Source organism: Sminthopsis crassicaudata, chromosome 3 (genome assembly GCF_048593235.1).
Source record: "Sminthopsis crassicaudata isolate SCR6 chromosome 3, ASM4859323v1, whole genome shotgun sequence".
NCBI lineage: Eukaryota > Metazoa > Chordata > Mammalia > Dasyuromorphia > Dasyuridae > Sminthopsis > Sminthopsis crassicaudata.
In genome coordinates this window covers 495,715,778-495,733,580 of record NC_133619.1, presented here as the reverse complement: position 1 = coordinate 495,733,580, position 17,803 = coordinate 495,715,778, and the positions used below count along the sequence as shown (strand labels likewise).

Below are 17,803 nucleotides of genomic sequence, written 5' to 3'. Positions count from 1 at the left end.
AAATTCTCTTAAAGGGGTAAATAATTCTGAAGAACAATTTTCACAAATCTAATCTTCATTTTGATATAAAAGGAAGCATTGTTGAACATTTGTGTCATTTCATCTAGACTCTTGAAAATATTCCAGCTTTTGTTCAAATGATTTAAAACATTGATGATTAAAGGATAAATTGAGAATCTATTTTCAAAGTTCATTTAATCTCTATTTTCTTCATTCCTTCCCTTAAAGTTAAAAAAAACTTGTAAATGTTTTAATCATGCCTAATATGTAGAAAATAGAATGGTGGCATCAATTTTTGGTCATTTCATATATATATATATATGTATATATATATGTATGTATGTATGGCAACTGCCTAATTAAACAATACCCATTTCTAAAACTTAAACTGACCTATTTTAGTTGAGGAGCCACAACCCTCTCGGGAAAAAAAAAAAAAAAAAAAAAAAAAAACATCTCTCAACATCTTTTTAAAAAAGGTATTATCAAATCTCTAATTTCCACTTTATATATTGAACACTGCAGATTTATTACCAAATTATTTTTTAAAACAGGAAAAGCAAAAGTCATGTATGAGGAGTATCTTTCAAAAAATAAACTGTGGCTTTTAGTTTAGCAAAACATTTTCTTTGCTTACAATAAAGGAAAGAAACACATACATCCCCAAGAGGACATAAGCTAAAAACCTGGGCATTGATTAATGAAATCCAATGAATCTAGGAGAGTCACAAATTATAATGAGGTAATTATAGGAAATGCATTCACAATAAGAGGGATAAAATACCAGGAAGTAGTTTTCAGGGATTGATTTAAAGGGGCACCTTTAGGAAATATATTGGAATACTTTATATCTACTAAGCATTTAACAGGAAAAGGAATCTCAACGCGTATTCTAAGGATAGCTTTGCATATAAATGCGTACCTCATACTTAAAATCTTGAAATGAGCAGGGAAGGGAATATAATTATATTCCCTTCAAGTATGCAAAATCCATCCATGATTGTTCATCTTTTGTGAATATTTTCCATTTTCTTTGATAAACAGGCTAGAAGAGCTTCCTTGATATCTTAACTTAAATATCAGTGGATCCCATAGGTTATCCATCAGTTATCCCTCTCACCATATAAGCACAGCCTATCATTTTCCCACTCTGGAGTTTTCTTTCATAATTCCTTTTTTGTGTTATAGCCAGATTATAACCACAATGCAGATCTCCACTACTCAGAGACTAAAGAGTTTCATGACTCATAGCCATATGCTGAATAAAGGTATATTTCTCTCTGTGAGGAAATCCAGTACAGAGTCCAAAACAAAGAAAAAGATTGTTGCTTATATAGTGAAGTCCTCCAGATGCCCTTGTTTACAAATGAATTGTGTAAGCAGCACCAAACCCAGAAATACTGTAAAGCCTCTGAAATGAGATCCATCACCATTCAAAAGGTTATGGCCTAACCATCCCCACAAAAAAAGTCAAAAGGCTGAAGAATGGCTATTGTCCAAACTATGATCTGCATGTAAATAAAAATCATAAAGCCTATATAAATGTGTATATAATCACAAACTTTTTGAAGCAAACACTTTTCTTTTTAATGCCAGTATTCCAACAGTGTTATATATACCGTAAAATGAGAAATAAAAACATATAAACATGAAAATGTCATGTGACATTTAGCATATGTTAAATTTATCACACATTTTTAATCTTTTGTGGTCTTAAACCCTAAGATTCCTCATTTCGTATTAAAAAAAAAAAAAGATTCCTTATTCAGAAAGTACTACAAACTTTATATAATTTTTTTTATTTTAATAGTTTTCTATTTTTCCAAATACATGCAAAGATACTTTTCAGCATTCACCTTTACAAAACATTGTGTTGGATCAAATGTCTCTCTCCTCTCCCTTCCCTAAGACTGCAAACCATTCAATATAGGTTAAATAAGTAGGTTAAACATATTTATATATTAGGTTATACTAGAAAAATCAGATCAAAAGGAAAAAAAAGGGGGGGGGGAACCCCAAGCCAACAAACACCACAAAAGGTGAAAATATTATGGTCATCCACAATCAGGCTCCAGTGTTTTCTCTTGATGGGGATGGCTCTTTCCATCACAAGCTGGAATTGCCTTGAACCACCTCATTGTTAAAAAGAGCCAAGTCCACCCCAGTTGATCATCATATAATCTTACTGTTGCTGTCTACAATGTTCTCTTGATTCTGCTCATTTCACTTAGCATCAGTTCATATCAGTCTTTCCAGGTTTTTCTGAAATGAGCCTGCTCATAATTTCTTATACAATAATAATATCCCATAACATTCACATACCATAACTTATTAAGTCATCTCCCAAATGAGGGGCATTCACTCCACTTTGTTTCTTGCCATTACAAAAAGAGCTGCTATGAACACTTTTGCACTTCTGGTTCCTTTTCCCTTTTTTATAATCTCTTTGGGATATAGACCCAGCAGACATACTCCTGAATCAAAGAGTATGCAGTTTTATAGAAGTTTGGGCATAATTCTAAATTATTCTCTGGAATGGGTAGATGATTCACTATTCCATCAATAATGCATTAGTCTCCCAGTTTTCCCACCTGCCCTCCAATATTTCATCATTTTTCCTGTTATCTCAGCTTATCCAAGATGTGTGTTGTGGTACCTCAGTGTTGTCTTAATTTGAATTTCTCTAATCAATAGTTATTTAGAGCATTTTTTTCTTATGACTAGAAATGGCTTTATTTTCTTCATCTAAAAATTGTTCATGTCCTTTGTCCATTTATCAATAGGGAATGGCTTATATTCTTATAAATTTGAGTCAATTCTCTACATATTTTAGAAATAAGGCCTTTATCAGAAAAAAAAAATTTTCCCAGATGTTTCCCTTCTAATCTTGGCTGCATTTTTTTTTTTTTACTAATTTAATGTAATTTAAATTATCCATTTGACATTTCATAATGTTCTCTAGTTGTTCTTTGGCCATAAATTCTTCCCTACTCCACAGTTCTGAGAAGTAGTCTATCCATTTATCTCCTAATTTGCTTATAGTACCCCCCTTTAAGCCTAAATCATGAATCCATTTTGACCTTTTCTAAGTATGAGGTATTAGATGTTGGTCAATTTCTGCCTGGCAATTGTCAAATAGTTATTATCCCAGAAGTTAGAGTGTTCAGGTTTATCCAACACTAGATTACTATAGTAACTGACTATTGTGAATCCAACCCTATTCCACTGATCCACTGCTTAGTTAGTACCAAATGGTTTTTGATGATCACTGCTTTATAATAAACTTTGTATATTTCACACAATAATTCAATGTATTTATTGGAATTTTTATCTATAATGCTTAACTGTCTAAATAAACAACAGAATAATGGGATGTTGGGAATTGTTAAGCATTCATAGATAAAATCCTAGTGTCACATGACTAGTGGGGAAGCAGGGAAATGAATCTAAGTCTTGTAGTCTCAACTCCAATGCTCGTAAACTTTTGTCAATTTTCCTTGTCATACCATTCTACCATACCACTTTTTCCATATTCAAATGTTTCTTATACAAACATCTAAATATTGAAAAAATGGTATAGTGGAGTGGAATGACAAGGAAAATTTTACCTCCAGGAGCCTTACGAAATTTTCTTTTCAGGGAAAATGATACTTTCACTACCTCCTTTCCAAAGGCATTATGAGAAAAATACTTTGTAAACAGTAAAATGCTATCTTAAAAAGTGATCAGCAGGGCAACTAGATGGTGCAGTGGGTAGAGCACCAGCATTGAATTCAGGAGGAGTTCAAATCTGATCTCAGACACTTAACACTTCCTAGCTGTGTGACCCCGGGCAAGTCACTTAACCCCAGCCTCAGGGGAAAAAAAAGTGATCCAACTATATTTTCCCTATGGTAGTAACATTAATTAGAACATAGGCAGTTGTTCAGACACTTCTTATCTGTGAGCAAATGCTAATACTTCTAGATACTTTTCTAGGTAACTACTATTCATGTTAAATTGTTTTTTAAACCTTCTTCTTTAATTTGTTATATAAGCAAGCATTATAACAATTTATCACTGTCCTATGAATAGCACCAATTATGTACATTAGAGAGTGTGTGTATTATATATATAATTATAATATATATAATATATAATATATAATATATAATATATAATATAACACATATGTATTATGTATACTTCAAGGTCATTTTTTAGTATCTTCTCTCACCTCCCAAATCCAGTCAGTTGCTAAATCCTATTAAATCCACTTTAGAATAAAAAATTTTTTTTTGTAAATTCCTTCTACAGCCATCACCCTAATGTTTAGCCTTCATTATCACTCACATGAACTAATGAATATGTACCTATTCTATGTAAAATTCTGTTGAGGAAAATAGGAATCCAAAGCAATAAAATATCAGTTCCTGCCTCTTGGTTAAGATAAAATATGTATATTAAAAACACTATCACCAATGACATAAAACAGCATGTGTCATATAACAGCACAGAGAATTAACTTCAGAACAGATACTTATAAGTAGGGCAGTCAAGGAAGATTCAAAGAAAAAGGAGTGGTTCTAATAAAGATGGAGAGAAGGGATGGAGGAATAATAGGATGGTTATAGGAGGAAAAATAATATAAGCAAAATCACTGAAAAGGAAAAAAAGTGTTTTCAGGGATAGTGAAATTTGTTTCACTTTGAAAAAAAGGTTACCATATAGAAATAGGTGATCAGACTATACAGGTAGATTGGTCTCAAAATGCCATACACTCTTAAGGTACTACTTCACACCTCTCAAATTGGCTAAGATGACAAGAAATGATCATGGGGATGTGGGAAAATTGGAACACTAATACATTGTCAGTGGAGTTGTCAACTGATCCAACCATTCTGGAGAGCAATTTAGGAACTATGCTCAAAGAGGTATCAAACTGTGCATTACCCTCTAATCCAGCACTGTCTCTACTGGGTCTGTATCCCAAAGAGATCACTGAAGAAGGAAAAGGACCCACCTATGAGAAAAATGTTTGTAGCAGCTCTTTTTGTAGTGGCAAAAAACTGGAAACTAAGTGGAGGCCCATCAGTTGGAGAATGGCTGAATAAGTCATGGTATATGAATGTTATGGAGCATTACTGTTCTATAAAAAAATGAGCAGGTTGATTTCAAAAAAGCCTGTAAAGACTTAATATGAACTGATGCTAAATGAAGTTAGTAGAACCAACAGAACAATGTAAACAGCAACAAGATCATGTGATCATAAACTGGGATGAACTTGGCTCTTTTCAACAATGAGGTTGATTCAAGGCAATTCCAAAAGACTTGTGATTAAAAGTGCCATCTGCATCCAGAAAGAGGACATGGAGACTGAATGTGGATCAAAGCATAGTATGTATGATGGGGGTTGAGGTCCTTTTAAGAAACCCCCCCCCATAGCTGACCTTTGATTTATAAATCCTGATCACTGAGCTGTCCCAGCCCCCACCGGATCTGAGCCAATTTGGGGCACCACCCATAAGCCCCTTTAGGTATAAAAGAGCCAAATTGGAACTCTCTCTGTGCAGGAGCCCTTCCCCCCAAACATAGTATCCTTCCAGCCATGTAAAGGTCCCTGTCCACCCAGAGACCACCTCTGGCCCTGGCATCTTTCTACCTTTAATTTTACTTCCAAATCCCTACAATAAACCTTTTTATCAATCTAGGTTTTCGGGCCTGTAAATTCCTTTTACAGGGGACTCTGCGCCATCAACAGACTGTCTTTGCCCTGACCCAAAAGGGGTTCCCCCTTCCCTAACTCTTATCATTTGGTGGCCCTGCAGGGGACCCCAAAAATTGGTACCCCCAAAACTAACCTTAACCTTTTCAGGTCTCTCAGAATCAATCTGGGTTCTCAGCAGTTCATACAGCTTTCGGGAAGAATATCTGTGTTCCTACCCTCATCTCACTTTATCTCTAAAACATAGTGGGCACCCAGACCGAGCAAAATTCTTCTGTGGACACTACTTGCATTTCGGGAAAAAAGTCCTCTTGTTGTCACACTCTATTTTTAGGGATAGCAGGACCAAGGAACTCGATATTCCGAACGAAAAAATGCCCCCAGAGACAAAAGATCTTTTCCAAGGCATTTCTAATCCCTTTTATCTCACCAGAAAGCCGGTTCCGAGACACACAGGAGAAAGTGTCTCTTTTTCACCCTCCCCCCACTATGTGGCCATTCTGAGGACCCCATCCCGCTCAGGGGCCCTAGGCCAGCAGTCTCCTTGATCTGTTCAGGGGGAGGAATCTGTGTTTGAGACCTCTCAAACTCCACTATAGTGATCAGGCTGTAGCCACGAGGAAAAGGGTCTCTGGATCGAGGTGAACTTGGAGATGTGTCTCTACCTGACCTTGTGAGCCCTCTTCATTGCCATCGGAGAAGCACTGGGTAAGATAACATCTCTCCCTTGCCCCATCCTCTTTCTTTTCGAACCTCTTCCATGTGGCTTGGCAACCTGCCATTTAAATGCTCCCATCCTGTCCCCTTCTTGGGGTACACAGTGGGGATATTGGAGACTCAATCTTTAAGCTCTCTAGAAAAGTTTCCTATTAACTTTTAAAAAGGTACTTTGCCACAACTCTGTATGCCCTTCCCATAGCTTTTACCTGGCCTCTTAAAGGAGCCGAGCTTCCAGCCCTCCCAAAGCATGTTTGCTCCATACAATTTAAAACGGGACTTAGTTTCCCTGATTTAGTCATCCTCATGCTGCATTAGAACAGAGCCTCTAGTCACAGCTTTTCACTGTAGCAGCCTTTCACTACAAGGTTTTTCCATGTTTTTTAGGCTGGATATAGGATTTTAAAACTGCCCACTTTTTTCTTAGCCTAGGGGTACACTTACCTGCCCTCAGACAGATAAAGCCTAGACATCTGCTCTGCCTTTCTCTGTCTCAGTAACCTAGCAGGTGGGACACTCCTGACTTTTCTCTTGGTCCAGGACTTTTAGCTCCTAGCACACTCTCCTATTTTTCTTGATTGGCATTCTATGACCCCTGCCAACAACTAAAGATTTCTTTTCTGAAGTGCAGCTTTGGCCACACTGTCATTTCTAGAGGAGAGACCTTTGTAATTTTGGCTGGGGAACAAAATTCCAAATTCCAAATCAAGGCAAACTAATTGTTAAGAGAGTGAGGATAGTTTCTTTTGTTTTGTTTTGTTTTGTTTTTTTCATCCCCTGACCACAGCAGGAGATGAGTTAAAAGGGAGGCGCTGAAACTAAAAAAAAAAAAAAAAAAAAAAACTCCTTAACTACTTTTAATTTGGCGACTCTTTAGAATCTTTCTCTGTTCTGACATTTCTCTTTTTACTGCCTTAGTTTCCTTAAACTGATCTCTTTCTTGCCTCAACTTCTCTGGCATTTCAGTCCAGGAAGCCCAGGAACTATAGAATATGAATATTCTCCTTCAAGCTGCCTCTTAGAAAATGGCTTAATTAACACCTGAATTCTATGTAGAATTCCAATCTCTCTCTCTACTCGACCAACCCCCACTTTCTTTTCAGGAGTCAAGTATCTCCAATTAGGATAAATGTTCCAAAGCCCCATACCTAACCCACTAAAGGATGGGTGGGATAGGATCTTTGTCTTTTACCTGGCGCACTATTCTCTGCTAAGTACCTTGTTAACCAGAGGTAAATGCCAGCTGCCTTCCCCTTCCTCCCGCCTCTTGAAAAAAGAGTAGGGAAGGGCCATGTGGGATTTCTCCACACCCACCTTCTGCAGAGAGGCTTAGCTTTGCCAAAAGATTTCAAGATAGGCCCGTCTTTAAATTAATTGATCTATTTTTTAAGACTCGTTAAAACTGGGAGATTTGCTAAAACTGTTTAATTATTGCTCTATATGAGAGAAATTGTTTAACTATTGCTGTTTCAGAAAATTTATTAGTCTGTTATGATCGGATAATTTCTGTAAGGGAGGAAGGAAACTGATTACAGCTGGTCAGGAAATTGGGAAAAACTGATGTATTATTTCATTAAGTTCAGGCTGAATTGGAAACTATTTTACTCTTTGCTTAAAATTTACTAGACTATGATTTACTTGGTCATGTTTTAACTTTGAAATCCCTTATTCAGTCTTTGGGATTATTCTTTAGAAACAACCAAAAATCAGACATCTGTCCTGGAACTGGCAGCCTCTCTGATCTGTTTCTCCACCCCTGTTACCCCAGTTCCTTAATTACTATTTCAGCATTTCGATATCAGGACCCTAATGGTTTGGAGTTGCCAACTTGGCCTAACTGCATAATTTGCTCCGAAATCTATCTCCTAGCAGCTCCTGTTCTCGAGAGAGAGAGAGAGAGAGAGAGAGAGAGAGAGAGAACAAATGGAGCTACTCCAGGTCCCATTTTTCCCTCTCTTGGTGCCCCTGATAGACTTGGGGTGTCTTCCTAGGGCAGCAGGACTTACTTGAACACTGCTACTCAACAGAGGCTGAATTAAATGCACAAATGACCACAGACCTAAAGACTGTCCATCTCTGGCTGAGATGCCCCCCAACTGCAGAGATTTGAACAGGGAGGCTTGTGAGTCTCCCTGAATGAGGAATGCTGTTTGATGCTAATAATTCTGGGGTTATCAGGGAGAAACTGGTCCTTGCTACAAGTCCTTGCATTTTCTATCTTTAGTGTGGTTTTGTTTACTTTTGTCCTAACTCAATTTCCCTAATTATCCTGACTCAGCCATGCCTTAGTTCTCCTGCTTCTCTGTTCTGAAAAACCTTCCAGGCCTCCTTATCATTAGACCTGATAAGAACTTAGTCTTAGAATAGCAGAATGTCTCTCCTATGCCAAGCTTATGTCTTATCAAGATGCTGTCTCCACTGATTATTTTATCTCTCTAGAGACCTACTTCAATAGTTTGATTGCTCTTGCCTCTATTTCAGTCTTCCAGATTTACTGTTCATAAGGTAACATAACCCCCCCCACCCTCTATCAACGAGGTGGACAGCTCAATTTCCCAGGACTTGATTGATGCCGTCTTGGAGCTCAAAACACTCAGCTGGATATTTCAATTATAAAAATCTCTGCAGAATAGAGACAAAAATTAAAAGTTTTTGTCGTATCTCTCTTTTTTAGGGACACCTAAAGAGAATGAAAGCTATAGAGTTGGGGTCCGGTTACCACCTCTCAATAAGCTCCACTGAACAGATTAACAAATCTATCTCCACCCACCTTGAACAGGCTTCCATTGCTGCTAGGAGATATACCCACCAAAGCTAGCCCCTTTGAAGCAAACAAGGTGGGAAAGAGCAATAAAATTCAAACAGTCTGGGTTTCTGAGAATTTAAATGTCATCCATACTTCAGTAGGATTTATTTCTAAAAGTTTAACTGCTAACTTCTTGAATTCTCTTATGTGGAATTAGACATTCTGTATATGATTGTATTTGCATTGGGTCAAAGCCTCTAAAATAAATTTTTTTCTTGTCCTTTTGAAAATGTTTCTGTTAAGGACAATATGCAATTTGGGATATTTTTCTATGTATTGGGTATTTTAAAAGCAAACTGATTTGTACGGATAATGTTCACTTATGAAACATCTACTTAGATATGATAATTGTTTAAGTTATGAACTTATTGGGACAAATTCCTTACTGCTATCAATATAAGGTTATGATAAATATTTGTTTAGAATTTATGTTCTTGCATTTTTCCTCCTATAACTGATTTCTAAGATCAGAACAATAGTCAATAGAAATTGTTAATGTAATTCAATTATGTCATACCTTGCTGTTTCCAGCCTGATTATATGTAATCATTATATCCTTAATGCTTGGGCAAATAAGTATTTAGCCTGGTCATCTGTCTGTTACTGGACAATTAATAGAGATCTTTAAGATCAAAACTGATTTCTAACACCTGTTAGTTTCCTTTTATCCCGCTAACCTGAGACTCTCAGTTCTTCTCTAAGGGCAATTTCTGCCTCCTGAAAAACACTCAGAGCAGATGTACTTTTTTTTTTTTAATCTCTCCCAGATTTAAGACTCCTGTAGGAAACTATCTGAATTCAAGCAGGAGGTTAACTGGAGAAACTACACCACAGGGGCTGAACTGGCCCCCAGCGTCCTGCTCCCTAGTAGGAATTTGAAGTCTGGCCCTGTTTCCCTTTATCTCAGAACAGCCCAAACACCTCTGGGGCCAGTAAGCTGGGTAGGTTATGCTGATACTGTGCACCCCCTCTGACTCCTTTCACCCCTCCCCCATTAAGAGTGGGGAAAACTAGGAAGGAAAAGATTCAGGATCTTTGCTTATTGAGGAACCAACTCTCTTCAAGAAAAACAGCAGTTTTTCCAACATTTTCAAGACCTTAAACTGCTTTCTCATCTTGATCTGCAGCCCTGACAATTGGGGATACACCCATCCCAAGACCCTGCCTTACAAAAGAGCAGTGGCTCATTAAATCTACTAGATATTAAGGCCTCTTGCCTCCCCTGACTTCTGAGTCCACACCCTTTAATTCCCAACCCCAGGAGTAATTAGGGGTGAAAGGGCTAGGCTACAAATGATGTTTTCTCAGCATTTTCTCCTATTCCTCCTTGATAATTAGATGGGCCATCAGACAAGCAGCCTACAGAAGAAACCTGATGCATTTCTTGCTAAAGGCCCATTCCCCTGAAAATCACTATCTCCACCCTGGATGACACCCCACTTTTAATCTTTTTCTGAGATCTGTTTTCTCTAGGCTTCAAACTTTGGATTCTCAGCCCCCCTTCAGCCTGGTGAACATTGACTGGACAACTGACTGGGGAAACCTACCAGGACACCTCCTAGATGCCCTGCTGCTATCCCCCACACCTCACACCTCACCTCCTGGCATGAAACCCCAAATCTCTACAAACCTTGTCAGCTTGAAGCAGTTAAGAGGATATCATCGCCCCTTTTCCCACATGCATCTGGAGATGACAGTTTGAGGGGGGAACAAGAATAGGGGACCCCACTACTCTGAAGATCTTTGGAGAAAATCTTTAGTCCCTTGAGGGACACTGCCCCAAATTTTTTCTTAATGCCTTAACTATTTGAGGGATGAAATAATTGGGGTTGCAGTCCCTTTAAGAATGCCCCCCCAATGGCTGACCTTTGATTTACAAATCCTGGTCACTGAGCTATCCCAGCCCCCCACCCCCAATCTGAGCCAATTTGGGGCACCACCCACAAGACCCTTTAGGTATAAAAGAGCCAAACTGGAGCTCTCTCTTTGCAGGAGCCCTTCCCCCCAAACATGGTATCCTTCCAGCCATGTAAGGGTTCCTGCCTGCCCAGAGACCACCTCTGGCCCTGGCATCTTTCTACCTTTAACTTTACTTCCAAATCCCTACAATAAATCTTTTTATTAATCTAGGTTTTCGGGCCTGTAAATTCCTTTTACAGACTATCTTTGCCTCAACCCAAAAGGGGTTCCCCCTTCCCTAACTCTCATCATGTACACCTTTCATTATTTTTTTCTTTTTTAGATTCAACTTTTCTCGAATAGCATGACAAATGTAAATATGTTTAAAAGAATTGATGTCTACAGAAGGCAGGGAAGGAGACAAGTAGAAAAATTTGGAACACAAGGTTTTACAAAGATGAATTTTGAAAACTATTTTTGCCCACACTTGGAAAAAAAAAATTTTTTTAATGGATGTCAGACTAAAGAATAGTTTTATAAAAAATGACTTATTTTAAGAAGGGTTAAGTGGTGAGACTAACATAATTTTAAAAAAATTAACCTAGTAACATTGTTATATATAAAAATGGAAGGAAAAGGAAGGGCCTGGAGACCAAGTTGAGACAGAATGCTATTGGAAAAGTTAAAATTTAAAAAACAAAAGAAACACTAAGGAAAATTCTACCTACCATAACCTGGCGATTGTCTATAATGATCATGAATCTGAAAGGAAAGCATCAAAGATGACTTAAGAATTGGGGATGTTTAAGATACCAAAAACAAAACCCAAAAAACTTGGCGAGCTAAATGGCTCTCTTTCACGTATTTAAAGAGAGGGATAAGATTTATTTTGGTTACCTCTAGAGGACACAGGATAGCTAAGTGGTACAGTGGATAGAGGGTCAGCCTTGGAACCAGAAGGATCTGAGTTCAAATTTAACCTCACACAGATACTAGCTGTGTGACCCTGAACAAATCACTTAATCCTGTTTGTCTCAGTTTAATCATCTGTAAATGAGTTGGAGAAAGAAATGGCAAATCACTCTAATATCTTTGCCAATAGCTGATGACTGAACTATTAAATGGCTGAACAAGTTACAAAGGATATAACACAGAACAATGGAAAGAAATTTCAAAGAAAAAAACTTAAGTAATGGGTTCCTTCTCAAGTAAGTCTTCAAGTAAAGGCTTGTCAATAAGTAAATTCAGCAAGAATTTATTAAATGCTACGTGCCACTCATCAAGTTAAGCACTGAAGAGACAAAGGCAAAAATAGCCCCTGCCCCTCAAAGATCTGACAATTTAGGAGAAAACATGCAAATGGGTAAAATCAAAACCTATAGAAGATAAATTTGAAATAATCTTAGAAGACACTAAAATTAAGGACCATGACAGTGAAAGTGAAATTCCAGATGAGACAAAGCTAGAGAAGCCAGGAATACATGAGGAAGAATTCCAGACATGAGGGAAAGGAAGTAAAAATGCAGAGATAATATAAATGGAATGTCCTGTAGAGAGTAAGATGTAACATGACTGAATAAATATGGAGCCAACTTATAAAAAAAGAGGGTTTTATATTTGATCCTGAGCAACAGGGAAGCACTAGTTTAATAGGGAGTAACAGTGTGATTTGCAGTTTAGGAAGATCATTTTGGAACAATGTAGACTTGAATCAGGGAAACCAACAAAAAGGTTACTTACTACACTAGGATGGCAGAAATGTAAATGTTGCAAAAGTATAATCAACAGGACTTAAGTCCAGTACAACCAATATCCAGTCCATTCTTTTCAGCTATAAGGTAAAAATTTTTGTTCAGGTACAGACTGGATTAGATAATCTCTGAGGTCCTTTCCAAATCAAATTTTGTCATTTTGTGAGAATGGTGAACCCTTAATAGAAATAAAAAACTTGAGAAGAATTAGTTTTGGAAAGTTTCTGAATTGGTGCCATTAATACCAAGTTCTATTAAATAAAGATTTGATATGTGTGAATCAAAGCTTTTTATTTCCTTGACTTCTTCTTAAATAGAAATCAGATACTTATTTACCAGCCAACTATATTATTATTCCCCTAGGGAAATCTATCAATTTCAATAATGTCTCCTGAAAAAGACTATCAGACCCTCAATAAATTAAGTGTCTTCATCACAGGAAGTAAAAAATACTAATTTTATTTCAATTGGAATAGGCTGGGCTTGTACACAACATTTTTAATGACTAGCACAATTCAAACATCACAATCAATATTGACAGCTTTCAATTCAATTCAACATTTATTAAATGCCTTTAATAAGACACTGGTTACAATGACAAAGTTATTTCTTGGCAATGCTTACAACCTAATACAAATAAAGCTAGTTCACTTTCAATTGAGATTAAAAAGATGACTTCATGAAGAAAATGGCATGTGAATCTGGTCCTTAAGGGAACAGAAAAATCTGAAGCGCCAGATGACATACAGAAAGCATGAAGGGCAGTCTGCATCAATACAGAGAAGCAGAAGAATGCAGGATCATGATCAAGAAATAGATAGTAGGTCTTTCTGGCTAAAAGTACAGTTCATAAAGGATAGCAAATGCAGAACTGGCTTAGAAAGGTAAGCTGAAACCATGTAATAAAAGTTAGTCACCTTTGATTAAATTATAAACTCTGAGGATAGGAAAAAAATTTTAATACAGTAACTCACAATGTTTTAGAAGTTTTAACCCTCAAATTTCTTTTGACACACAATTCCATCTACATTTCCACTACTTATGTTTAATTGAAGCTTTTTATTTTCAAAATGTAGTTATTAAATCGAATTAAAACCGTGCTTTAAAAAAATTTTAAGACTTTCATGACATCCTTAGAAACAGAGTATCTCTTGGTTTTACAAATCAATGTTGTATGAAATTGATATTGAACATAGAACACACAAGGACAATTAAATGATAAGGAGGCTGAGATACAGTGTCAATCAATTAAAAAATAAAAAGCCTTTACTGATTTATAGATCAGTTTAGTCTCCATTTTTAAAAAATTGGGTAACATCTTTGGTTCTTTAAAAATAGGAACTATACATTCTATAATACTAGTATAATTACTAAATTCCCAGGTATCTTTCAGTGCCTCAATGAATATTAAATGTTAAATGATTTAAAACCAGGTAAGTCTAAATGAAAAGTGGATAAAGCCTATGGAGTATATCACTAGCAAACTAATAAAATTTTTTAAACCCACAAGATTAGAGAAACATGAACTTTAAGGTCTCTAAATATAAAGGATGTTAAAAGTTTTCATAGTATTTTGCTCCAAGGCAGCTGGGTTAATAACCTAGCTGAAAAAGGAATCAGGATGACTTTAATTCAGATTTCTCTAGTTCAATTTATTTCTCTGGAAAATAGGGATAATAATAGCACCTACCTCCAGAATGATTGTAAGAATAAAAACAGATATTTGAAAATGCTTTGCCTTAAAATACTTTTATGTAAAAAAGCTGTCTCATCTGACAGCTCCAGTATTAAGCTTACAATTGTTAAGTGACTTGCCCAAGGCCATACAGCCAGGGAATGTTAAGGGGCAGATCACTTTACCAAAGACTTCGTTCATTCATTTCGATATTAACACTTTAAGGAACGGAGTGCACCATGTGGGGCACTAGGGGAGAGTAAATATTTAAACAGCATTATTACAATTCATGAAGCTTTTCAATATGCCTGGGACCAATATTAAATTAACTCAACTCACAGAACACTTATTACAATAGTCAGATAGACAGGTGCCCCAGGAAATGCAAAACCCAACATTTGTGAATCTAAACATCTCTTTAGGCACACAAGACATAAACATGTGAAAAGACCTAAACAACAGTTCAAGACAAAGGCAGACAAGATGTCACGAAAAAAAATTTTTAAATATAAAATGATTTAAATTTAAATTTAGGTTTATAGATACTTAGATAAAATAAGGCAGACTTTAAAATACCACAGGAGACCAGGAGAGGAAGATATTAAATCCAACTGAGGTAACAGGGAGAGAGGACTTAAATGAGATCAGGAGAGGAAGATATTAAATCCAACTGAGGTAACAGGGAGAGAGGACTTAAATGAGATCACGGGGGCTGTGGCTCTTCCGAGGTGTAAGATATATATAAACTAAGGAGATAAATTAGGCACTAAAATTCCGGGGCATACATACACACTGGTACTCGTGACTCCTATAAGATCAAAGAAAACCAAACTGCGCCCAAATCCCACCATCATTCCCACAGCAGAGCCCTCAATGTTTCAAGCCCGGCGTCGACGCTATTTGTCCAGTACCCGGTACGAGGCAACAGAACCGGAGATGTTTAATGCACTGCCGTCTCCGTCTAGACAGGGATACGCATTTCGGAAGGAGAGAGCAATAATTCACCAATGATACACTGCGTTTGAGGGCCGCGGGCTCCCGGCTCCGCACTTTGCACCGCAGGGAATTCCAACAGCAGAAGAAACTTGGCCTCCAGCAACACCATCCCTCCCACGCCCGCGTTCCACCCCACGCCACACACCGCCTAAACCCCACCCACCCCCTCCGGACCCCCCCAACTCCTCCGAAACAACCGCTACCTACAACGCTAAGGGCTATCCTAACCTCCGGCAGCGCAACCGCTACCAACCCTCGGGAAGCCAGACCGTTAGGGCATGGCAGCAAGCGGCGGAAGGCAGGCCGCGGCCGCGCAACACCGGCCAAAATGGGGGAGCCGCCTCCGCCGAACTGACTGCCCGGCGAGCGAAGCCCTCCCGTCCCCGCCACGGCGGGCGGGCGGGAGGGAGAGGCTGTGCCTCCCGCCCCCCACGCCGCCCCCGTCTCCCCAGGTCTAGCCACACTGAGGAAGAGCGGAGCAGAGCGCAGCGGCCCGAGCCGCTGCCAGCAAGAGCCTCACCGCGCACCCGCCCAACCGCCACAGCTCAGTCGGGGCCGGGCGCTCAACCGCCGTCCCGGCCCAACCAATGCGGGGCAGGGGGAGGAGAGGTGCGCGCGGCTGGAGGAACGAGCCTGGGACTCGGTGGTCGCCGAAGGGAAGGGTGTGATTCAGCAGAACGACGGGCGAAGGGGCGCCGCAGGCCCCAGCTGAGCGGCGCCCCGGGGCTGGGATCCTTCGGGGATCCTACCCCCTTTCCCCCTAGAAGGTGCAGTTGGTTTGACCCCCCACCCCGAGTGAGGTGCCTCGTCCCAGCCCCGGCTGGACTGTACCATCGGGCGGTGCCGCCGGGATTTCTCCCCCCCTACTATTAATCCCCCCCCCACCCGGGTCCGCGGTCGGTTGGCCCCGGCCGGGCTATGAGACGCGGAACGAGCTCGGCGCCATTTTGGGTGGGACTAAGCGGAGGCTAAACACCCTCCCTGGCCACAGGGTGCTCTGAGTCCCGAGTTAGCCCGTTCCCTTGGTCCCCTGGGTACTTACACGATGTGGGGTAAGGGGAGCCAACTAGCCGGTGGGTCCCCGATCCGTTCTCCCCAGGGGTGATGGAAATCAAACCCCCCCGCCGCCTCCAGGTGGTTCTTCCCGCCGCAGAGTGGGAGCTGCAGACCGGGCGGGGGCTCATTAGCATACTCTGCCTGGCAACCTGGGATAGGTGTTATGTGATTGGCTGAACTGTGTAAACCCCCAGCAGGGCCTTCAGACGGGTACTCCTTGGCCAAACAGATAGACCCGGATTTAACAGTCATAGCGAAGTTCCTAAGACAACTAATTTCAATGAGCGGAGAAACCCAAATGAACAGTCATAGAGCAGCCCAATGACCAAAGGCTTCTTTATTCTCGGCTCTGCGTTTAATGGAAGAGCCAATCGAGGACCGAGTTGGTGGTGGTGGAAGGCTTCGTTTGCCCCTGAAGCCAATCAGTAAACGCCTGTCTTCAGCGGGTGGGGCGGGGCTTCATATGCTTGAGAGGTCGCCTTACTGAAAATTCAGCTTCTCCTCACGTCCTGGAGTCTTCTGTCCTCGCGGTCTGGGGGGCCGGGCCGCCCTCGGAGAAAACGGTGAAAGAGGTAGTTTACCTTCGCCCCACCCCCATCTCAAGCTCCGCATCTCTATTGGACGGGCTGAGGGAGGAAGGCCATTCCACTGCATTCAGAAAACATCCCAGTGCCAGGTGCTTCAGTTGCCTGAAAAAGGGGAAAACCGGAGCCTCGGCCTGCTGGGAGCTTACACCAGACTGAGGAGGCCATTCAGACTTGTAAAGTCCTGAAGTCCTCGCCCATCTCCACAGCCTCCCGAGCCTAAACAGGGAGCTGGGAAGTGGCATTTCAGACCGCGGTGGGGGAAGGGAGCTTTTGAGGGCAGAAGGCTTTAGTTTTCTTTGAAGCCTACTGACGGAATCACAAAACTTTCTCGCCGCAAAAAACACCCTTCCCGACTGTGGGAAAGCCTTCCATTGACTTAAAGTTAACCGCTTTTTTCATTGACCTTCTCTTTGCCCTCGCCGTCGCTCCGGAGGGAACATCCCACTCGGCTCCCCGCTTCTCTGCTCTCCTCCGCCTCCTCCCAGTTTTGGTCGTTTAGATCCCGGTGGTCTTTTTTTTTTTTTTTTTCGCTCCATTAGCGAACACACTCTCCCCCTCCCCCTCTTAAGTTTTTCATAACGTACTATTTAGTCACTAATGTACAAATACATT

The 17,803-nt window shown here is 39.9% G+C and overlaps 1 protein-coding gene across 2 annotated transcripts in view; it reads right to left on the bottom strand.

Moving 5' to 3' along the window:
• PRDM10 (PR/SET domain 10) overlaps positions 1–16,701 on the bottom strand; it is a 138,646-nt gene extending 121,945 nt beyond the window's left edge. For both annotated transcript variants that reach the window (XM_074303799.1, XM_074303800.1), the window contains exon 1: positions 16,591–16,701. The gene's annotated coding sequence lies outside the window, so the exon portion shown is untranslated. The remainder of the gene's footprint in view (positions 1–16,590) is intronic.
• Between the last annotated feature and the right edge of the window lie 1,102 nt (positions 16,702–17,803).